The following is a 24,086-nucleotide window of genomic DNA, read 5'->3' on the forward strand; positions in this document are numbered from 1 at the left end:
CAGAAGGCAGACCAAATGTGCTGCAGTTATGGATGAGTTGAGGACCTTTCAACCCTAAATTACTCAGATTGATTTGGTAATGAAATGGATGGATATTCCAGCATGTTTTCCTTAATGTACAGCAGATTCTAATTCAGTGATGGCTAACTTTTTTCCCATCGCATGCCAAAAGCAGAGGGAGCGCAGGGGGGAGGGTTGTGCATGGGTGTGCCCACACCCATAAAGCTATGCGCAAGACCTGCGCATGCATGCACATGCAACACCCCGTGAGCGCATGTGCAGGTGACCCCCACCCTCTCCCCAACGCTTTTGGTGTGCAATTGATCCGTTTTTTGCCGTCCCCAGGCTCCAGAGGCTTTCTAGGATCCTGGGGAAGGGCGAAAACAGCCTCCCCCGCCCTCCCAAGGCCCCCCGGAGCTTCCCTGAAGCCTCTGGAGCATAAAAAAACTGACCATATAGGAAAACTGGAAGTTCGGGAATGGACTTCCGGTTTGGCTGTAGGGCCATTTTTCGCGCTCCGGAACCTTCAGGAGGCTTCCCTGAAGGCTCCTTAGCGTGAAAAAACAGCTCAATGTGCAAACTGGAAGTCTGTTCCCGAACTTCCAGTTTGTGCATTGGGTTGTTTTTCACCCACTGGAGGCTTCAGGAAAACTTCCGAAAGGCGAAAAGCAGCCTTTAAAGAAGGCCAAAGCCAGCTGGCCAGCCTGCGCATGTGCGCTGGAGCTGGCAGGGCAACACCTCACGTGCCCTAACAATTGGCACCACGTGCCAGAGGTTCACCATCACAGTTCTAGTTCCTGAATTTTTATTCTGTTACTGATTTGGGGTTTGCTGCCCTTCACACAACGTTTCTGCTTTACTGGTTCACTGATTTGGGGCAAGGAGAAAATATTGGATGAAGAACAAGGGAGAGAAAAGGAATCCTGGGGGGGAGGGGAAGTAGGACGGATGTTCACAACAGTGCTCAGATCAAAGTATTTGCAAACAGATTGCTTTGCAGAGCAAGAATCAGATTTGCGGGTGGAACCCGGACTGCCCCCGTGAACGGCAAAGAAAATAAAAATGTCTATCCTTCATTGGCTGTGAAGCCCAACCCTAAGCCCTTCTGTCAGACAGTCTTTTGCTGCTGCAAAATAACAGATGGCGACACAGAAAGATCCCTGCAGAACCCAGCAGGGATCAGAAAGGGGAGAGGCAGGGAGGAGAGCAGGAGTGTCAGCAACCAGACACAACAAAGATCTTGTGACTAGGAAAAGCAGCCGGGCCGGAAGTCCAATTGGTTCCCGCCTCTCTCTAGCTGTGTGACCAGACAAAAGATGCTTTGAGGTAGTCCACATGCAGTATTTACTGAGCAACATGTGAGAAGCAGAAGAAGAGACGAGAAGAGGGCAGAGCCGAGCAACAGAGTACTGGCTCCCCACACTGAAGGTCCTCAGTTCAATCCCTAGAGCTAAACATGAATCGAGGTCATCTCCACCCTGGATCCCCCAGAGACGTTGGTGGAGATATGTAGGATGTTAGCGTGGAGATGGAGGCTTTTACTCTGACTGAAAACTCAGGTGGAAATCTGGCAGATGGGACATTTTTGCTCTGACTAAAAGATCGGAAGATTTGCACTCATGTAGGCTCAGAATAAGAGAGTTGGAAGGGACCTTGGAGGTCTCCAACCGCTTTCTCAAGCAGGCGACCCTATAACTGTGATGGCGAACCTATGGTGCACATGCCAGAAGTGGCACACAGCACCCTCTCTGATGGCACATGAGCCGTCACCCCAGTTCAGCTCCACTATGCATGCGTGTGTGCCTCCCGCCACTGGTTTTTGGATCTCTGCCATGCATGTGCCGGGGGGGCGCTTCTGGGGGCACATGCACGGGGGGGCAAGGAACATGTGGGGGGGATAGTCGCATGGATAGGCGTCAGTGGCAGGGGACACACGGGGGGGGGGAATGATGTGTTGCATTTTTAGGGTTTGGGTACTTTGGGCACTTGGTCGGGAAAAGGTTGGCCATCACTGCCCTATACCATTCTGGACAAATGGCTGTCCAGTCTCTTCTTAAAAACCTCCAGTGTTGGAGCACAACCTCTGAAGACAAGCTGTCCCACTGATTGATTGTTCTCAATAAAAATATTATTATTGTGATAATAAGATCAAGATGAAGGAGGAACAAAGCTATTGCTTTTTCCAACAGAAATAAAATATTATTCAATGTTAGACTAGTTTTTACAGCTCAGTGGCATGGAGTACAACATTCACACATCTCCTTCTTCTAGCCACCTAAGTCATCAACTCAACTCTGTGTAGAAAATAGAATAATAGAGTTGGAACGGACCTTAGAGGTCTTCTAGTCCAACCCCCTAGTTAGGCAGGGAACCCTACACCACTTCAGAACAATGGATATCCAACATCTTCTTTAAAACCTTCAGTGTTGGTGCACCCACCACCTCTGAAGACAAGCTGTTCCACCGATGATTATTCTCACAGTCAGGACATTTCTCTCCTTATTTCTAGGCTGCTTGTCTCCTTGATTAGATTCCACCCATTGCATCTTGTCCTGCCTTCAGGTGCTTAGGGAATAAGTCATTCCCCTCTTCTATACTAACCAGTTGGCATTTGAAAAAGAATAACAGAATGGGAGATTAACATAGTGGGAAGGCATCTTGGGGGTCTCCTAGTCCTGCTCAAGCAGGAGATCCTATACCATTCTAGACAAATGGCTGCCCAATCTCTTTTTGAAAGCCTCCAGTGATGAAGCAGCCACAACCTCTGCTCCATACTCCATACTCTGGTCTCTGATTCGGATTCACAGCCTCACAGCTCTTGAACTTTCCAGGGAGCAGAACATAAAACAGAGATGTGCAGAGGAGCAACTGATTGCAAAGAATCTTTGGCAGAAATAGCCTCCTTATGAGCACTAGCTGAGTCTGGGTGGGAACCAGCTATTGAGGACTTCACGGTGCCCTCAAGATGAGTTGGGGCTCAAGGTAGACCAGCTCCATAGCTTGATTGGAACTATATTGAATTGAGGTAGACTAAAGCAGGAGTGTCCAACCTTGGAACTTGAAGACTTGTAAACTTCAACTCCCCAGAATTCCCTACCCAGCGATTCTGGAAGGGAATTCTGGGAGTTTAAGTCCACAAGTCCCTTGTCCACCACCAAGGACAGGAGGAACCAGCCTTTCCTAACACTACCTCCTTTCCCAGAGCTTCAGGAACCTTCCTGCTCTCGTTGTTTCTGTGACCACATCTCCAGGACTTTCTACACCAGGAGCTGCAACTCCCAAATTCCTGGCCAGCATGGCATTTAGTTCTCCATGCTTTTTTCCTGCTATAGAGAACCATTTCAATTATAAAGGCAGCCCTCGACTTACGACCACAACTGGGACAGAATTTCAAATGCTAAACAAGACAGTTGTTCAGTGACTGACGTCCAATATTATGACCTTTTTTGCCATGGTTGTTAAGTGAATCGCTGCAGTTTTTTTAAATGAATCAAGCAGTCGTTAAGCAAAACTGGCTTTCCCCACTGACTTTGCTGGTCAGAAACCAGCTGGGAAGGTTGCAAGTAGTGACCACATGACTCCAGGATGCTGCAACCATTGCAAATACAGGCCCGTAGCCAGCAGAATTTTGATCATGTGACTGAGGGGATATGGTAAAAGTGGTCAGTCATTTTTTTTCAATGCTATTGCCACTTTGAGTAGTCGAATGGTTGTCAATCAAGGACTAGCTCTATGCATTTTTACATCTGAACCTATGCTATGACATATTTGCTACTGTAGTATTCACTTGAATCTGTTCTGACCTAGGCTTCTTGATAAAGCATAAATCACCCTCTTAGTCCCCCAAACCCTCTTTTATTTAAACGGCTGTGAATTATGGTCATTCACAGCTCGTAATAATTCACAAACAGTCTGCGAAGAGTCCGACAGATGTCTGCTTGAGTTGCCAAAGACTTTTAGGGTAATGTTGATAAGCACCCAACTTTATCTCCCTTGAAACACTGCCAGAGACCTAATTGCCAATTAGTTTTGCAAAGGCAAACAGAGCACAGAGTCAAACAGGACTTCTCAGAGCTTGAACCGACCAGAATGAACTAAAAATGCTTCCTGAAAAGGCTCATATCTGTTTGCTCCTCTTCTATGTCTTATGGGAGGGGCCAATCATCTCCAAGCCTTACACCCGAGTTGCCCCTTTTGTCTTAACTGTTCTTGCCTTCTGGCAGCTCTGTGCATGCGCACACTGGGAACAGGCTTCCTCTGCCTCACTGCTGTCTACCTCCGAAGGCAGCTGAGAACTGCCAGACGGCTTGGCCCCATCTCTGCCTCTGACACAGAGCCTTCATCCAAGCCTTCCCCATCCACCAGGATTGTCCCATGTTCCTCCCCAGCATCCTCACTGTCCAACTCTGCTGCCAGTTCCTCAGGCTGCAAGTGGACCACAATAGAATCCTTCAAGAACAATGTCTTTTTCCCTAGGTCATATTTGGCTACTATCTCAGTGCTTTTATGAGAAGATGATGGCACCATCATGGCATTGTTTCATTTCCTTGACATCAGCCCCCTCCCACCAAGGGATGGTAAAATTGTATGTTTATTCTGAAACATACAATTATAATGATCTTCTCTCTCTTGTCATGTCTGATTACGTGTCCCAAGGACAATTGCAACCTGATGAAAAATAGGCTGTTTCTTGACAGCTACGGTAGAAATTATTACTCTACTTAAAATGCTGCCCATCATTTTGTCATGATCTGCTACTAAGAATAAGAAGAATACAAATACTTTATTGTCATTGTACACATATACATAGTATACCCATACAACAAAATTCACGTAACACCCAGAGACCAGGCCCACCACATGACAATCCCCCCCTCCACACACACCAAAAATTTCCTACCCCTAAACCACACAAGCACACAACATACTAAATAATTCTGTCCAACAGTTCACTGATGGTGGCCCTTTAGTTCATTGTTGAGTGCAATTATAGCTCTGGGATAAAAACTATTCAGAAGACGAGTTAAGAAGCCACAGATATGGAAGCTACAAATGGTGGTTCTTTCTTCACCTGTGGCATTCTTCTCCAACTTAACGGCTTTCTGATGGTGGTGATGGAATTGACCAGGGATTCTGGAAGGGGTAGACCAGCCTTGGCCACTTTTAAGATTTGTGGATTTCAACTTCCAGAATTCCTCAGCCAGCATGGATGTGAAGCCTTTTTTTAAAAAGGAACAACCATGAAAGTCCAGTTGCCTTTTGGGGTAAAAAAAGAACCTTTGGGAAAACCATGACCTGGAGAATCTCCATAGATGACATCCCTGGTTCTTTCAATTTCCTGTCATAGGATTTAGTTGGTTCTTAATCTTCAACTCATCAACACTGCTATTTTGAAAGTGGTGCAGCCTCCCTTGCAGATGTGGTCCCAGGGGCCCTCAGCTTTAGTTTACAGCTTCTGGAAATAAGCTGTATAAAACGGCCTCAGGCTTAGGCAGCTTTGAAGGAGCATCCACTGAATCAATAGCTCCTAATCTATTCTGAAAATAACTCTCATCCCATCAATATCAATTCTCTAGAAACAGATTGGCCATCTCTTCTCATTCTTGCAGAAGCTGGATAGGACACTAGATAATGGGCAAAATGTCCTGGTTATGATCCCAAATGGACAAATCTAACATTAGGAATTAATCTACGTTATATTAACCCCATCAGGAAAAACAACAACAGATCTTTGGATATTGGTCTTTTGTTGGCACGGATGTTCTCATAATTTCTAGAGTCTAGAGGGTGCATGTGCCCACGCATGCGCAACACCCAACCCCACCCCAAGTGCATGCATGCATGACCCCCCCACGCACAAACACACATGGGGGGGGAGAGTTTTCGCCTTCCCCAGGCTCCAGTGGCTTTCCTGAAGCCTGGCGAGAGTGAAAGGGTGTTGGAACTCACCTGATACACCTCTTCTCATAGTGGGGGAGCAGTATCCAGGATGGGTTGACCTTATATTCTCGTTGATTGGACTGAGTCAGATAAGCTCTTGGTATACGCCCCTGGTCCACCAGGCACTGCCCAGTTATTGGCAAAGAACCCTATCTGACCCATTGTGCCATCCACTCCAGACCTTTGTTAAGGTTTCAAACTTTTTATTGAATTATAACTTGAACATGTTAGTGCAACATCCATCATAACACACGTTACATTACCATGACAGGGAGGGTCTGGATACTCCTCCCCCACTATGGGAAGAGGCGTATCTGGTAAGTACTAATGCCCTTTCTCCATAGTGAGGGGAGGAATATCCAGGATGGGACGTACCAAAGCTACCATGTCCCTAGGGAGGGTAATATACTGAAGGCCCATGGCCAAACTACGCCTGGTGGAGTGTGTCCCCCGCTCTATGAACCGCCTGTAATACCCTGCGACCAAACGAAGCCTCCACCGAGGCAAAGGTATCCAATTTGTAGTTCCTCACGAAGCGTGAGGGGGAAGACCATGTGGCTGCCCTACATATCTCTGTCAATGAGGCCTGCGTTGCCCAGGCCGCAGTGATGGCTGCACTTCGTGTGAAGTGTGCTGTAATGGGGCTTGGTGACTGTATGCCCTGGGACTGGTAGGCCATAACAATGCAGGTTCTCAACCACCTGCCTATGGTGGTGGAGGTCACCTTCTTGCCCAGAGACCCCGGTTGGAATGAGACAAACAGGGCCTCGGACCTTCTATTTGGCTGGGTTCTTCTGAGGTAAATCCTCAGAGCCCTCCTTACGTCTAAGGTGTGCCACTTCCTCTCTAGTGGGTGAGAAGGTTCTGGATAAAAATTGGGCAAGATCAACTCTTGCGACCTATGGAAGCATGAACACACCTTAGGTATGAAGGAGGGGTCCAACCGCAACCCCACTCTGTCCTAGTGAAATATGCAGAGGTCTTCCTTAGCGGACAGGGCCTGCAGGTGTGATATCCATTTGGTGGATGTGATGGCCACTACAAACACCACCTTAAGGGTTAAAAACTTTAGAGACACAGTTCGCAATGGCTCAAACCGGGGGCCCGTCAGACCGTCCAACACCTTGTGCAAGTCCCAGGAAGGGTATCTGTGTACCGTGGGTGATTTGAGGTTGGACGCCCCCTTCAGGAACTGCCTGACTAAGGGTTGGTGAGTGTCTGGGCTCTGCCGCACAGAAGCATGGATGAGATGGCCGAGACTTATCTCCTAATTGTGTTGGGAGCTAATCCCCTGTCCAGTTGTGCCTGGAGAAATTCCAGCACTAAGGGAATGGTGGCTCTCACTGGGTCCTATCCCAGGGAGTTACGCCATGTGGAAAAGGCCCACCAGGCTGCGCCTTAAATGCTCTCCATGGAGGGTCTTTGGGCAGCCTGGATAGTTTCTATTACCCTGGGGAAGAATCTTTCCTCCCTCAGGATGATCCGCTCAATTGCCAAGCGGTCAACTGGAGCCATTGGGGTTCTGGGTGCTTCAGTGACCCCTGCCTGAGGGAGATCCTTTCCTGGGGAATCCTCCAAGCTCTGCCCACCAAGAGTGATTGGAGGTCTGCAAACCATGGCCTCCTGGGCCAGTAGGGGGCAATCAGCACCACCTCCGTCCCCTCCCAAAGAATTTTTTGAATGACCCTGGGAATCAGGGGCAAGGGTGGGTATGCATAGAGAAGTCCCTGGGGCCATGGGCATCAGAGGGTGTCCGCCCCCTTTGCCCCCTGTGTTTGGTACCTGGAATAGAACCTCGGGAGTTGGGTGTTGTGGGGGTGGCAAATAGGTCGACCTCCGGGCGACCGAAGAAGTCCATCACGTCTCTGAAGATGGCCAGATGCAGTCTCCACTCCGAGTTGTCCACTTCTGCCCGGCTGAGTCAATCGGCACTGATATTGTCCACCCTGCTATATGTTCCGCCTTTAAGGAGAGAGCATTCCTTTCGGCCCACTGACCCAGCCTTTTGGCCTCCCGCATAAAGGCCTTCGATTTGGAGCATCAATGGAGGGTTGAGATAGCACACCGGCCATGTCCTGATCCACATTGAAGAAGGTCTTGTCTATGGATGTGGGTGTGGGTCCCACTATGGGGGCTGCCCATTGGCGCTTGACTGATTCAAGGAAGGCCTTGGGAGTTGGCACCATGTTGGTCTCAATGGCCTGCTCATCAAAGATGGTTTCTGCAGAAAACCCCTGGTGTTGAGGTGGTGCTTCTGCTGCTCTGTTTCTGAGCTTGGCGGCTGTTTTTGCCTTGAACAGGAGTGACTTATACAATGAAGGCTGGAACAACCCGGTGAAGGCCAGCTTGCCATGCCTTCGTCTTCGGATAGTTTATCCTCCCTAACTTCCCCGTCCTCGCAATCCAGGTCACTGTCCTCTTGTGATGAGGCTGAGGAACTAGAGCTGTCTTCCCCCTAGATTTCGAGCCCCTCTGGTATCCTAGGAGAGGATGCCACCTGAGGTTGCATTTGTGGCTGCTGAAATGCCGCTGTCATGCATTGCTGGAAGGCCCACATCATTAGCTCATGAAAATTGGGGACCCCTGTGGGGGGTTGCTGGCTGGAACCCATGCCCTGTGTGGGGAAAACTAGAGCTGGCAGCCCCGTGGGCAGGGCTGATCCCAGGGAAGCCATATGTGAGGGGGGGATTGCCACCCCTGAGGAAGACCCCAAAGACCTGATGTGTCAATAGGGATCCTTGCTTGCAATGTGGGTGCCTCCCCTGTAGCCCCACCTGTTGCAGGGATTCCAGGGGCCTTCCCCTTCTGTCCCAGGCCTGGAATGGACTGCTAGAGCCTTGGCTCTGCCCATGGATCCCCTCAAATGAGGTGGGCCACGTGGACAATGGCGCGGCATTTGGGAAGCTCCGCGGCATTTGGGAAGCCGTGGTTCACTGCTCAACCCAGCAGAGAGCAGCGGAGCGCTCCGGTGCCCGGCAGAGTTCCCGCAGGAAGGCTCACCTTCTGGGCAGGGACATAGCGCCGCCCTTTTTTGCCGGTGGTCCAATTCACGCTCCATGGTGCTTGAGGAAGCCACGGCTCGCCGCTGGACCCTGTGGCACGCACGCCCATTAGTTCACCATCATGGCTCTAGACTATTTTTCCTATGGCTGTTTGAGGCTGTATCTCAGAGGTGATGGCTATTGAGATTACTTTTGCCACTTAATGGTTAAAAAGTACAGTTGGTACTTGACTTACAACCATTCATTTAGTGACCGTTTGAACTTACAACAGAACTGAAAAAGAGGCATGATCATTTTTCACACTTATGATGGTTGCAGTCTCCCCGTGGTAACATAATCAAAATGGCAACTGACTCGTATTTATGACAGTTGCTGTGTCCACCAGGGTCATGTAATCACCTTTTGTCACCTTCTATCAAAGCAAAGTCAATGGGGAAGCCAGGTTCACTTAATATCCTTATTACTAACTCACTTAACAACTGTGGTTCACTTAACAACTGTGGCAAGAAAGGCCATACAAACCTAACAATCGTCTTGCTTAGCAACAGAATTGTTGAGCTCAATTGCGGTCGTAAGTCGAGGACTACCTGTAAGTTGTCTCAGCTTCCTTGTTAAGATGCTGATTAACTCAGACTTCCTTCCTTCCAGAGCCTGGTCCTCTCCTAACAACGTTGTTTCTTTTTTAAAAAGTTTTTTATTAGATAAACCTTAAAAACATTGGACATTGTGCAACATTTCTGGCATAGAAGTTTCCATATAGTGATTAGATCTTACAACGATAATTACATTTTGTATCCGTTACACAGATGTGTGTAGTCAGTCAGATTACCTGTCTGTTGATCCTTTCTTTTGTATAATTGCTAACCATATAATTCCTACCTATCACACATTCTTAATACCATGTTTTGCAATTCTTAACTTGTCTGTGTTTTTCTATCCCGGCCTTTTTCCCTCATTTCTAACCATCGGTACCATTTGTCCCAGATTTTGTGATATTCGATAGTCGGTCTCTTATTTATTATTTCTTGTTCCTAAACAACTAACAGCGTTGTTTCAAAGCCTTTGTGAAAGTCCAGCTCTGATCTATCTCCAAGATGCTTCTCTCCTGAACGGCTGTATTTCTCTCTCCACAACCTCAACAAATTTCTAGGTTCTATCATATCTCAAGACCTAAAATGGACACCTAACATCAAAAACATCATCAAAAAAGCACAATAAAGAATGTTCTTTCTGTGCCAACTCAGGAAGCTCAAACTGCCCAAGGAGCTGCTGATTCTGTTCTACAGAGGAATTATTGAGTCTGTCATCTACACCTCCATAACTGTCTGGTTTGGTTCTGCAACCCAACAAGACAGACGCAGACTTCAGAGGAGAATCAGAACTGCAGAAAAGACAATGACTGCCAACCTGCCTTCCATCGAGGACCTGTACACTGCACAAGTCAAAAAGAGAGACGTGAAAATATTTACAGACCCCTGGCATCCTGGATGTAAATTGTTTCCACTTCTACCCACAAAACGACGCTGTAGGACACGGCACACCAGAACAACTAGATACAAGGACAGTTTTTCCCTGAACACCATCACTCTGCTAAACAACTAATTCTCACAACGCTGTCAAATTATTTACTAAGGCTGTATTACTATTACTATTAGTCTTCTCATTGTTCCTATCACCCATCTCCTCCCACTTATGACTGTAGGATTGTAACTTTGCTGCTTGTATCCTTACAATTTATATTGATATTGTTTCCTGATTGCTTATTTGTACCCTAAGACTATCATTAAGTGTTGTGTCTTAGGATTCTTGATGAATGTATCTTATCTTTTTATGTCCACTGAGAGCATCTGCACCAAAGACAAATTCCTTGTGTGTCCAATCACACTTGGCCGATAAAGAATTCTATTTTAGTCTATTCTGTTCTATTCTAAATGGCTGTTTTTTCCTGGCTTCTGAACTTTTAAAACAAGCTGGCTTGTGCCCAAAATGTAGCCCCATTTGGTAAACCAATCTAGAAAACCAACTCCAAGGGGAGCTTAGAACCACACACTTTCGAGGTAGCTTATCGAGGTAGCTTATAGAGGACAGCCAGTTTGGTCTAAGAGGGCTTGGTGCAGTGGTGAAGATGCTGGTCTAGAAACTGGGAGACAGTGAGTTCTAGTTTTGTTTTAGGCATGAAAATCTGCTGGGTGGGTTTGGGCCAATTACCAAGAGCCTGGGTTGTTAGTCTTGAGTTAGGTATGAAAACTGGCTAGGTGACTTTAGACCAGTCCCTCCCTCTCTCAGTCTAATCCACCTCACAGGGTAGCTATTGGTGGGGGGAGAAAAGCCACTTATCATTAAGTGACTTATCATCATCAGGATGACCATTAGGGTGAGGCCAAGCCCAGAGCTGAAAGAAGGATTCTCAATCTGTGGTCTGCAATGTCATCACAAGGCATCCAAAAAGGCATAAAGAAATGTTATGATTTAGATCTTAAGTCTTGGGGTCTGTGGCCATGAAAGGTATTTAAAGAGGGTCTGTTTTTACCACGGATAATAAGCCCAATTGGGCTTTTGAGCGCATGCACTAAAATAAGCCCTCCCCGAAAATATTGCAACACAGCAGCAGCCATGAGGTGACCACGCTTGCTGCCCCCTGCACCTCAAAAATAATAAGAGCTCCCCAAAAATAAGGCCAAGCGCTTATTTCAGGGTCAAAAGAAAATAAGACCCGGTCTTATTTTTGGGGAAACAGGGTACTTCACTTTCCATATAGAGGGGAAGAATGCCAGCTGGTCATTTTGTTTCTAGAGAAAGTTCTGTAGTTATGAACATTAGCAAGTTGTGGGGTCTTTTGACCTCTTATATGCTCATTTGATTGTTTACATGCCATCAAATTGGTGCTGACACTGGACAACCACACAGGTAGGTTTTTCTTCAATCAGAACAGAGCTGGAAGGGACCTTGGAGGTCTTCTAGTCCAACATCCTCCTTGAGCAGAAAACCCTATATCCGTGATGGAGAACCTATGACACACGTGCTGGAAGTAGCTTGCAGAACCATCTCTCCAGGCACGCCAGCCATCACCCATTGCTCTTCTGGGTCCTGGTGTGCACATGCACACTTGCCAGCTAGTTTTCGGCACACACTGGGAAGCTAAGCTTCTGGTTTCCTGCATGCACATGTGCATCGACAAGCTGGTCTTTGTGTGTACATGCACACTAGAAATAAAGAATATTTGCAGCTCAGGGTTGAAATGAGAAGTCCTTGGTGCTCTCTGAACTTGGCAGTTTTCTTGCAGATGTTTCATTATCCAAGCTAGTTAACAAAAGACTACACTGATGATGTTAGCTAGTTTTGATAATGAAACGTCTGCAAGGAAACCGCCAAGCTCAGAGAGCACAAAGGACTCCCCATCACTACAACCCAGAATCAAGCTCTTGTTAAGGGATTGTATCAAATTCCTGAAGCCACACAGGGCTTTCTCTCTTTATTTCATGAACACAACATTTGTTCAGCAATAGAGAACATTTGTAGCTCAGGGAGACCTGTGGTGTCCTTGGTGCGCTCTGAGCTTGGTTGTTTTCTTATGGACATTTCATGACCCAGCTAGGTAACATCAGTTCTAGAAGAGAGAGGGGTCTGCATAGAGGAGAGGAGGAGGAGAAGGAAGAGGACTGTGAAGTCCTTGGTGCTCTTTGAGCTTGATGGTTTTCTTGCCAATGTTTTATGATCCAACTAGGTAACATCATCAGTTCTAGAAGGGAGGGGGATATGGCCTCATTAGTTCACTAGAGAGTGGTACTATCACTTCTCTCCGGTTCTTAATAGAATGATAGAGTGACTAAGTCCACCCACTCTGTGCTTCGTTGTCTTCGCCTTCCACCTATTCCAGCACTAGACACAACATAAACTAGGCATCGTGTTGTGAATCACTCTGCTTTTCCTTTTGGATATATAAATATTCCCGATGCAGCCTTGTGCAAATAACTTAATAACATCACGACTCTTGGTAAGGAGCATTCAATGGTGCACTCCTTTTCCAGACATGTTCTGCTGAAAATTTTTGCCCAAGCAAAGACAAATGCCAGCCAGAAGGAGTCAGATGATAACAACTCTGCTGCTCGCCGGTGTTGTGGGGCAGAACAGTCCCATTCTATCCTATTGGAATCCACAGAGTCATTCTTTTGCAGCAGAGGCTGCTAAACTACAGTTCCCAGCAGACCCTGCCTGAACAAACAGTGAGAAGAGAGGCTGGGAAATGTTGTTCCACATCTTCTGCATGGTCACTGAACCAACTGCAGTGCAGACGGACTCAGTATTCTGGGGGTGGGGGGAGAAAGAAGCAAGGAAAGAAAGAAAAATAAAGAAAGAATGAAAGAAAAAAGAAGGAAGTGGGATAGAGGGAAGGAGGGACAGTGAGGAAAGAAAAAAGGAAGAGACAGAGAAGGAAGGAAGGAAGGAAGGAAGGAAGGAAGGAAGGAAGGAAGGAAGGAAGGAAGGAAGGAAGGAAGGGAGGGAGGGAGGGAGGGAGGGAGGGAGGGAGGGGGAGGGAGGAGGAACAGTGGAAAAAGATAGAGGGAGGGAAGGAGGGAAGGAAGGAAGGCTTGCAACATTGCCAAAATCCTGTAAATTCTCATCAAGAATGCCAAAATCTTATCCTATGTAGAGTTTCATGAGATTGTAAAAGATTTTGGCTTGTTTTTTGTTTTTTAAAACTGGTATATAATAGAAAATTGTTTGGTAGTACCCAAGACTTGCAAAAAAAAACCTATCTCCATTTATTAGTTTAAAACATAAATCATCCACCCAAACCTAAATTATTATATCAAGCCACTTTATTGAATCCAATTCAGACAAATAAATCTTATAAATAATGTTGGCGAATTAAAACCATTCAGTCCCTCAGACCAGTCACATCTGTGAAAACTGTAAATGTTGGGAATTTCCATATTTAAAGCATTACAATCTCCTTCTTCCACTAAAAAGTCTTAAAGAACAGTTTAAACACAGTTAATGTGGGGAGGGAGATGTCAATCCATATCTGCAGGTTTCCAATGTAGAAGACATAACAGAAAAAGAAAGAAGATGGGGACAGAAGAAAAAAAAAGACAGACCCAGACACAACCTTCTTTGGGGAAGGAAAAACAACCTAAGGCATTCAAGATGAAACAGTAACTTCCCCCAAATGAAAGCAGATTAAATTTCCCAAACCAAGTATTCCCATGGACATACAAATTTCACCCATTCTGATTATGGATAATCAGCAAATATTGTTTCCAAGATGATTCTCATTTGTACTTTCAACAATGAGACCATCAGCCCAGGGGTGAAATTCGGCAGGTTCTGGAGAATCGGTAGTGGAAATTTTGAATAGTTCAGAGAACCAGCAAATACCACCTCTGTCTGGCCCCAGGAGTGGGGAGGGAATGGAGATTTTGCAGTATCCTCCCCCTGAAGTGGGGAAGGAATGGAGATTTTGCAGTATCCTTCCCCTGGAGTGGGGAAGGAATGGAGATTTTGCAGTATCCTTCCCCTGAAGTGGGGAGGGAAAGGGGATTTTGCAGTATCCTCCCCCTGGAGTGGGGAAGGAATGGAGATTTTGCAGTATCCTCCCCCTGAAGTGGGGAAGGAATGGAGATTTTGCAGTATCCTTCCCCTGAAGTGGGGAAGGAATGGAGATTTTGCAGTATCCTTCCCCTGAAGTGGGGAGGGAAAGGGGATTTTGCAGTATCCTCCCCCTGGAGTGGGGAAGGAATGGAGATTTTGCAGTATCCTTCCCCTGAAGTGGGGAGGGAAAGGGGATTTTACAGTATCTTTCCCCTGCCGTGCCCCCAAAGCCACGCCCACAGAACAGGTAGTAAAAAAAATTGAATTTCACCACTGCATCAGCCATGCCCACTTGTAAAGTTACAACCTAACATGTTAACTCTTTAAGGGGATGCTGCCAAGCCTACTCCCTGAATCCTGCACAATAGTATTTTTGTGTCAACCTAATAATATGTGCCAATGTGTGTTCGTTTCAGTTGGAGATCAATGTCTGTGGGTTCCATTTTGCTTCTTTACTTCCATTTTCCTAGCCCTAACCATTTGCCTTCCTGCAGCTGCTGTTTGCCGGCAGTTCAAAAAACACACATCATTTTTACACGTCAGCTTAAAAGGTTCCTTTGTGCACAGCTTCTCACATCACTCCTTACACGTCAGGTTTAGAGAACAAGCTTTCCCCATGCACAAAATCACCAGCAACTGCCTGTGGAAAACCCTGCACAAAAAGATGGGAACGACGATAAAACAATGTATTGATTTTAAACCAAAAACATTCTTTGTTGGGGATCTTGCCTGAAACTTATAACTTATAACTTGCCTATAACTATAACTTGCCTATAACTTATAACTTATAATATTTAATTATTCATGTATTAACAGCAGCTAGTATTTGCACAATATTGGAAAAGTGAAGTGATTCCTACTGAAGAGAAAGTAATTAGGAAAATATTAGAATGTGCAGAAATGAATAGACTAACACTAGGAATTAAGGAGAAGGAACAAACTAGTTATTATATGGTATGGGAAGCTTTTTATCAATGGTTAGAGACTAAAAAAGGAAATTGGAAATAAAGGAAGAAGACAACAAGAAGAATAGAAGATACATTAAGACAGAGATAAGAATAAAATGGCAACTGATAACAGGAGTATGTTGAGAATAATTATGTTTAATGTTATTGTATTATCATTAGAAGATATGTTATGAAGGAAATGAAGATTTACACATGGTATAATTGTTCAAGGTATATAATTTGTGGAAGGATGTTGCACAAAAATATTTGCACCCAGACGACACACTGCTTAAGGGGAGATGAAAGGTTCATAATTTTTAAAATGGAAAATTTAAAAAAAAAAAGATGGGAAAGACAACAGCCCTCACCCAAATAAACCTTCCCTGTCTTCAAAGGGAGAAATCCTATTCATTTCTGTGCATTTCAATACAATCTATTGCATTTTGCTGACGATTGTTTTCCTTGATTGTAAAAACAATTAACCCATAGAATGACTTGCCTTTCAGAAGTTGTGGGTGCTCCAGCACTGGAGGTTTTTAAGAAGAGATTGGACAACCATTTGTCTGAAATAGTATAGGTACTCCTTGACTTATGACCACAATTGAGCTTGTTAAGTTAGTAACACAGTCGTTAAGTCAATCTGGCTGCCCCATTGAAATTGCTTGTCAGAAGATCGTGAAAAGTGACCACATGGCCTTGGGGCACAGCAATGTCGTTAAGTATAAACCGTTTGCCAAGTATCTGAATTTTAATCACATGATCATGGGGATGCGGCCAAGGTGTAAGTGTGCCGTTGTAACTTTGAACGGTCACTAAATGAATTGTTGTAAATTGAGGACTACCTGTTTAGGGTTTCCAACCTAAGCAGGGGGTTGGACTAGAAGACCTCCAAAGTCCCTTCCCTCTGTTATTCTGTATCTCTTTATTAGCCTCACTATCTGGCCAACTGCATTCAAGCTCAGGAATTAAGCAGGGACATCCTTGGTAACTACTTGGATGGGTGACCACTAGAGGATTCACAGGCTGTGGGTTAGCCTGGGAAGGAAGTGGCTCTTTTAAAAAGGGGAAGAGCCCGGCCAAGGCCACTAGCCTTTGATCATTTTGATCTTGTCTACCTGAAAGAACTTGAATCCAGAACAAAGAAAGGACAACAATTTAATCCGAGTTAATGAAAGCTAATTTTTAGGTTGCATTCCCATCTATTACCTAGGGTTTGTATCTTCCTTTTTATGTCTGTATTTGCACCACACCCCCATCCTGCCTACTGAATTAATGATTTCCTGAGTTCACACTATATACTGGAGTCTATACTAACCAGTTGACAATTGAGACAGAATAACCGAGTCGGAAGGGGCCTTGGAGTAGGGGTGAAATCCAGCAGATTCTGACAGGTTCTGGAGAACCAGTAGCAGAAAATTTGGGTACTTCAGAGAACTGGCAAATACCACCTCTGGCTGACCCCAGAAAGGGAGGGAATGGAGATTTTACAGTATCCTTCCCCTGGAGAGGGGAGGGCATGGAGATTTTACAGTATCCTTCCCCTGGAGAGGGGAGGGAACAGGGATTTTGCAATATCCGTCCCCAGGAGTGGGGAGGGAATGGGGATTTTGCAGTATCCTTCCCCTGGAGTGGAGAGGGAATGGGGATTTTGCAGTATCCTTCCCTTGGAGAGGGGAGGGAATTGGGATTTTGCAGTATCCTTTCCCTGGAGAGGGGAGGGAATGGAGATTTTGCAGTATCCTTTCCCTTGAGAGGGAAGGGAAAGAGGATTTTGCAGTATCCTGCCCCTGGAGAGGGGAGGGAATGAGGATTTTGCAGTATCCTTCCCCTGGAGAGGGGAGGGAATGGGGATTTTGCAGTATCCTTCCCCTGGAGAGTGGAGAGAATGGGGATATTGCAATATCCTTCCCCTGGAGATGGGAGGGAATGAGGATTTTGCAGTATCCTTCTCCTGGAGAGGGGAGGGAATGGGGATTTTTCAGTATCCTTTCCCTGGAGTGGGGAGGGAATGGAGATTTTGCAGTATCCTTCCCCTGGAGAGTGGAGGGAATGGAGAGTTTACAGTATCCTTTCCCTGGAGTGTGGGGGGAATAGGTATTTTGCAGTATCCTTCCCCTGGAGAGTGGAGGGAATGGAGATTTTGCAGTATCCTTCTCCTGGAGTGGGGAGGGAATGGAGAGTTTACAGTATCCTTTCCCTGGAGGGGGGGAATGGGGATTTTGCAGTATCCTTCCTCTGCCACACCTGCCACACCCACCAAGCCACACCACACCAACCAAGCCACCCCCACAGAACTGGTAATAAAAAATTGAATTTCACCACTGCCTTGGAGGTCTTTTAGTCCAACTCCCTGCTCAAACAGGAGACTCTATACCTGTGATAGCAAACCTATGGCACCTGTTCCAGAGGTGGCACACAGAGACCTCTCTGTGGGCACGTGTCCCATTGCCAGCTGCTGTTCTGGTTTCTGGCATACACATGCACACTGGCCAGCTGGTCTTTGCAAGTGCCGGAGCACCAGAAAACGCCCTGAAAATGCCCAAAAAACCAGCCAAAAACAAGGCTGTTTTTCAGGCTATTTTCAAGCCATTTCCAGGCTGGTTTTTTGGCTGTTTTCCGGGCAAAAGCTGCCTGAAAATGGCCCAAATAATGGCCTGAAAAATGGACAAAAAACAGGCATGTGCACACACCAGCCAGCTAGTCTTCACATTTCTGGAGCTTCGGTGCCCGCACATGCACACACATGCACGGTGAGGCACTCAGTGACGGACAGTTTCACCATCAGTGCCCTATACCATTTCAGGAAAATGTCTGTCCTCTCTCTTTTGAAAAGCCTCTTGTGTTGGAGCACCCACAACTTCTAAAGGCAACTCATCCCATTGATTTATGGTTCTCGTCGTCAGGAAATTTCTCTTTAGTTCTAGGTCGCTTCTCTCCTTGGTTAGTTGAGCTGAGTTCCTGCAGTACATTAAATCCCCCAGACTTAAAACAAGACAGTTTTGGCATGTTGGGCAAACACAACCACAAGTCTTGTTACAGAATGGGACAGCGATACCTATGTATTTAATCCATTTTCTTTCTGTTACATTAACAATTTCAATTTTGTGGTTGGTTGTGGAATGATTTTACATGAAATCCTAATAAAAAAACAAGGAAATCCCACTCCCTTCCTTTGTGGCTGAGCTAAATCAGATGCTACTCTTGCAAGTCAACACTCACTGTCTATTGACTAATATCTCAGATGTACAATGAGCCATTGTGATTCTTTTGCTTTATCTCATAAGTTAAGGATGGGGTCTAAAATCTTGTAGTTGCCTCAGTTGATAGAATCAGCCCAACAGCAATTTCTCCAAAATGACTGCATGGGACCAATGGCTTGGAGCAAGCTGATGCATGGATGGATGGATGGATGGATGGATGGATGGATGGATGGATGGATGGATGGAACAAGGGAGGGAGGGAGAACAAAGAATACTGGAGTTGGAAGGAACTTTAGGAGTCTTCTAGTCCAACTCCCTACTCAAGTTATACCCTTTCAGACAACTGCTTGTCCAATCTGTTCTTAACAACCTCCAGTGATTGAGTGCTCACAAACTCTGAAGGCAAGTCATTCCACTGATTGATTGTTCTAATTCCCAGAATCCTGGGAATTTCTGCGTGTTGAAACCCACCCATTTGCAAATTTGCCAAGGTTGAAAAGTACTGGCCTAAAGTTAGCAATGATGAATATGAAAATGAGAACCAGAGTGATAAAGTATTGGAGCAAAATTCAGGAGATCCAGTTTTATTCTCTCTTCCCAAGGAAGCACTGCATGGACTTCAGGCCAGTCCTTCCCTTTCGGCTTCAGAATCTGATTGATGTAGCTGTTGGGTTGATCCAGGTTCTATTCTATTTCCAGCCCTAGAAGTCCACTAAATGACTTCGGCACAGTCCTTCCCCCTCAGCTCGAGAGCACATGTGATGCAGTGGAGAAGGTTTTACACCAGATGTGAGGAGACCCGAGCTCCCCACCCCCTGTCACAGAGGTCCCTGGGCACTTGGACCAAGTTCTCTTCTCTCAGCCCAAGCCCCCTCATAGGATTGGTCCTGTGGAGAAAAGGGGAAAGGGGGAATATTGTGTCCCTCTCCCTGAGCTTCACAGAATGGTGGGATCTCATGGACATCCTTCATTCTCAAAAGACTGTGGTATCGTGGTCTGGAAAGAGGTCAAAGCTGGAGTGTCCCCTCCAGAGCGCAAGGCCTAGGTAGATTAATATGGAGGACAGACTGCTACTCAAGCAGCAGATCCCCCCTTCTCCGCATCGCTGAATTAGTCCAATGGAACGGCAGAGCCGATACGATTGGTTCCAGCTGCGTCACAGGAGTTACCAAAACGGGGTTGTACACAGTCACAAACTGCTTCTGGGACTTCGGCTCCGGATTTTGCCTCAAGGTTGACTCCTGAAGCCTTTTCCAGTAGTGGATAGAGCCACAAGGCAGTTTCCGCACCCCCTCCATCACAGAGGTCCCTGGGCACTTGGCCCCAGTTCTCTTCTCTCAGCCCAACCCGTCTCACAGGATTGGTACTGTGGAGAAAATTGGAAGAGGAGAATATTGCGTCCTTCTCCCTGAGGTTCACAGAATGGTGGGATATGCATCTAACAACCGTATAAATAAATGAAACTACATAAATAAATAAGATTAGAGATGCTAAGTACTAGGAGAAAGGATGAGCTTGGAAACTCAGCAAAAAAAGTCCAATCTGATTGAATTGACACAACTAAACTCTACTAATGGTTTGACAAATCTCAGTGGCTGTATTCACCTTACTTGATGTTCCTCAACATTAAACGCTGGCTTAATTGGTGCCCTGTTTGATCCAACATGCTAAGATAGTAATGAGGTTATCACATCACAAGCTGAATCACAAGTTACCCATCTCTACTTTTACCATCTTTGTTGTTCAAGTCCAGTAAAAAATGATGCTCTAGCCCAAAAAAAGGATTCCACCAAAGTTCATTCTCTTCCTGAAGCATCAAAAAATTGCCTTGATGCCCAAGTTCTGCACTTCCCAAAGATGCACACCCTAGTGATCACAGGAGGATGTAAAGGAGGGGTGTCCAACCTTAGCAACTTTAAGACTTATGGACCTCAACTCTCAGAATTCTCCAGCCAGCCATGGGGAAGCCCACAGGTCTTCAAGTTGCCAGAGCTGGACATTCCTGATGGAAAGTTTGCTATGGTCTCCAGCCCAATTCACCCTTTGAAATAATGGTGTGCATCACTTTTATTCAAGGACCCTTTATTTAAGAAAACTTCTCACTTGAAAGAGAATATTTAGAGTTCTTCCAGTCTTTGGCAGCTTCCTGTTCATTCCATTTATCAGATCATTGACCACAATGAGCAAAATTAACGAGGAGACAAAGACTGTGATGAAATGCAGTATAGGAAGAAAGCAGGGACTTAAAGAAACATTTTACTCCTGAGCGTTTCAGTTTTGAAGGAGAAAGTATTGCGTCAAAAGAGATGGGGAAGACTCATCAGCCATGCTGGAGATCTGTAGGATCAACATATTCTGTACTCCCTTCCTGTTCTGACTTAGGCTCCCCGAGACAGTAAAAATCACACACTTCGTCCCAAAAGCCCTCTTTTTATTTAAATGGCTGTGAATTATGTTCATTCACAGCCTGTAATAATTCACAGTCTGTGAAGAGTCCGACAGAAGTCTGCCACAGTCTTTCAGGGTAAGGTTGATAAGCACCCACCTTTATCTTCCTTGAAACACTGCCAAAGACCTTATTGCCAATTAGTTTTGCAAGGCCAAACAGAGCACAGAGTCAAATGGAGTCTCTCAGAGTTTCAACCGACCAGAATGAACAAAATTGCTTCCTGCAAAGGCTCACATCTGTTTGCTCCTCCTTTATGTCTTATGGGAGGGGCCAATCATCTCCAAGCCTTACACCCGAGTCACCCCTTTTGTCTTAACTGTTCTTGCCTTCTGGTAGCTCTGCACTGTGCACATTGGGAACAGGCTTCCCCTGTTCCTCTACCTCGCTGATGTCAGGCTCTGGAAGCAGCACAAAACTACCAGATGGCCCCCCTCTGCCTCCGATGCAGAGCCCTCATCCGAGCCTTCCCCAGACTCCAGGACTGGCCCATGTTCTTCCCCAACCTCCTCACTTTCTGACTCTGCTGCCAGCTCCACAGGCCACCAGCAGACCACAACACTTTCAGAGACAACTAAGAGCAATCAAGTTGGATCTACACCCCCAGAGATCTTACCACTGAAGCACAGTTGATGATCAGTGAACTGAAGACTGCCCAGGCTTCATGGCTGACCCCTTTCTGCAGAAGGCCTTTCAAACCTTCTCAAAACAAAGCACCCCTAAACCAAAATTCAGAAGCCCCCTTCTTTGCTGTTCTGAGAAGATTTCTGCATCTTTCCTTCATCTGCAAGTCTTGGGTGATCCGAGCTGTCATTCCCAGCAGGGACTCCTGTTATTTTGCCCAGCCACCTTCTGCAGATCCCCCCACCTCCTCCTTTCCCACAGTCTCCATCATCCACAGCCCACTCTTCTTCTTTCCCTTTCCCAAACTTTCTGTTTCCTCATCCCATGCATCCCGTGGTCCATATTTCCCATCCGGCTGCTTCCTTTGCATCCTTTGGCCAATTCCCCTTTCCTTCCCCTTTGCTGTCATCAGCTGTGCCTCTGGCCATCCAGAACTAAATTCAGTGTGATCATGTCTGAATGAAGGAGGTGCCGCCGAGAGCCACTTGAGGCCAGTCCTCACAAGGGTCCAACATTTGCTATTATCCTTCCCTGTTCCTCCTCCCAACACGACAATAGACAGTCCGTTTGGAGTCTCCGAACACACAAACACATAGGGCTCCTAACCCCACCAAGTCTGGTCTTTGACCCATTAATCCAGACCATCCCTCAGTGCCCTGCAGAGACAGCATAACTGGGGCAGTTCCCAGACCAGAAGCAAGCAAGGGCCGAATCCGCCAGAGAATCACAAGCAAAGACAGAAGCCACCATGTTCTTTCTTAGTGTTTATCAAGGGTGAGAAGCAAAGTGCACGCACTGAGCGTGGTTACAGAACAAACCAACTGCATCCAAGCCCCCTGTGCAAGTGGTACGAACAACCTCGCTTTTAGAGAGACCGGGCGGGGACCGAAAGAGCCGCCCTTTTGTGAGACATCAGGAATAAACCACTGGGAATCCCAGGCCCCTCTCCGTAGAGCTTCAGGTGCAGGGATCGGGGGAGACACTCCCAACCCGATGCTGCATTTAGCCCAGGCTCTCCTCTCTGTCGGCTACCGGATTTGCTTCTCTTTCCAGCCATTGACCCCTCAAGAAGGAAAAGCCTCTGGATGCTGAAGGAAGGCACACACGGCAGGGAAGAGGCTGCTTCTGCAGAACAATCAGCAGAGGCAGCTTCCCCACTCGGATAATAGAATGCACACAGTTCGGGAACAAAGGGGCAGCCAGAAAAACAATCCCCCCTTTTCTTTGGGGAGCAGGAATGAGTCACACACCTGGGAGCAGAACCAAGAATTCCCCTCTCTCCCCATTGGGGGGGGGGACCTTCCCTTCCAGGAGCAAGCGGGAGGCAGGTGCAATTCAAAGGCATGTTGGCCAGACATCTGGGCAAGTAAACTGCCAGGCACCCTCCCTCCCTCCCACCCTCCCGCCTTCAGATCAAAGCCTGGTATTGTTAGCTTTTGACATGCAGCCACCAAGGCTACTTCAGCTATGACATCTGTGATTACAAGCCAGGCGGTGGCAAGGGAGACATGGAGAGAGAGAGAGAGAGAGGGAGGGAGGGAGGGAGGGAGGGAGGGAAGGAAGGAAGGAAGGAAGGAAGGAAGGAAGGAAGGAACCCTCCCTTCACTCAAGGAATGAAATGGCAAGCCTAGCGATGCAAGGAAAACCCCAGGCTGTGCAACGCAGAAGGAAGCCCCCCTTGCCAGAGGTGTGTTTATCCGTCTTCCCTCCCATCCATGTCGGACATTGTCTGCCTTCTCGGCTCTCCTCTTTTGTCAAGCACACAGGCCACCCCAGCAAAAACACTTGGGGCCTTGGACAGCAGGTGTGGGAAGGGGAGGAGGGGAGGAGGGGGAACCAGGGGGGGAGGAATAGGGTGGAGAGGAGACATTACCTGCAGTGTGTCCTGTCATACTGCTTCCAGACCATCCACCTCTCGGGAGGAAAGAAAAAGACCTCGAGGAACGAACGCCCGCCTGGGCATGCACGAGAGAGGCGGGGCGGGGGCCACCGGAGGAAGGCGCGTTTCTGGTTTAGTCCATCCAAGGGTCTTCGTTCCCCCAAAAGCCACTCCTGACCTCCAAACCAGCATTAATAGCTGGGATGCTTCAGTGCCTCCTTGCTGTTCCCTAGCTCATGCTGTCATCAGGTTTCCACAGCCCGGATTGGCTGCAGGGAAGCAGATAATAATACTACTAATAGCACTGGCAGAGCTGGAGTCGACAAATCTTATGTTTCAAAGACCGGCAGCTTCCAGAACTGCAAGGAGGGAGACCCAGGGCGGAAACTTGCATTCAGCCACACACCCAACTTAGCTGGCTGCAGGCTGCTGTCCGGTGGTCAGAAACGGAGCCTT

At 46.8% G+C, this 24,086-nt stretch overlaps 1 protein-coding gene across 3 annotated transcripts in view; it reads right to left on the reverse strand.

The window, feature by feature from the left end:
- Positions 1-23,878, reverse strand: part of PAK3 (p21 (RAC1) activated kinase 3) — a 131,406-nt gene extending 107,528 nt beyond the window's left edge. Inside the window, exon 1 of one of the 3 annotated variants that reach the window (XM_087727670.1) lies at positions 23,625-23,878. The gene's annotated coding sequence lies outside the window, so the exon portion shown is untranslated. The remainder of the gene's footprint in view (positions 1-23,624) is intronic. The other 2 variants (XM_087727669.1, XM_087727671.1) reach the window with 2 other exon arrangements.
- Positions 23,879-24,086: the final 208 nt, after the last annotated feature.

The sequence above is a fragment of the Thamnophis sirtalis genome, unplaced genomic scaffold, assembly GCF_051295495.1.
Source record: "Thamnophis sirtalis isolate CommonGarterSnake01/CBP01778 unplaced genomic scaffold, rThaSir2_p1.2 scaffold_13, whole genome shotgun sequence".
NCBI lineage: Eukaryota > Metazoa > Chordata > Lepidosauria > Squamata > Natricidae > Thamnophis > Thamnophis sirtalis.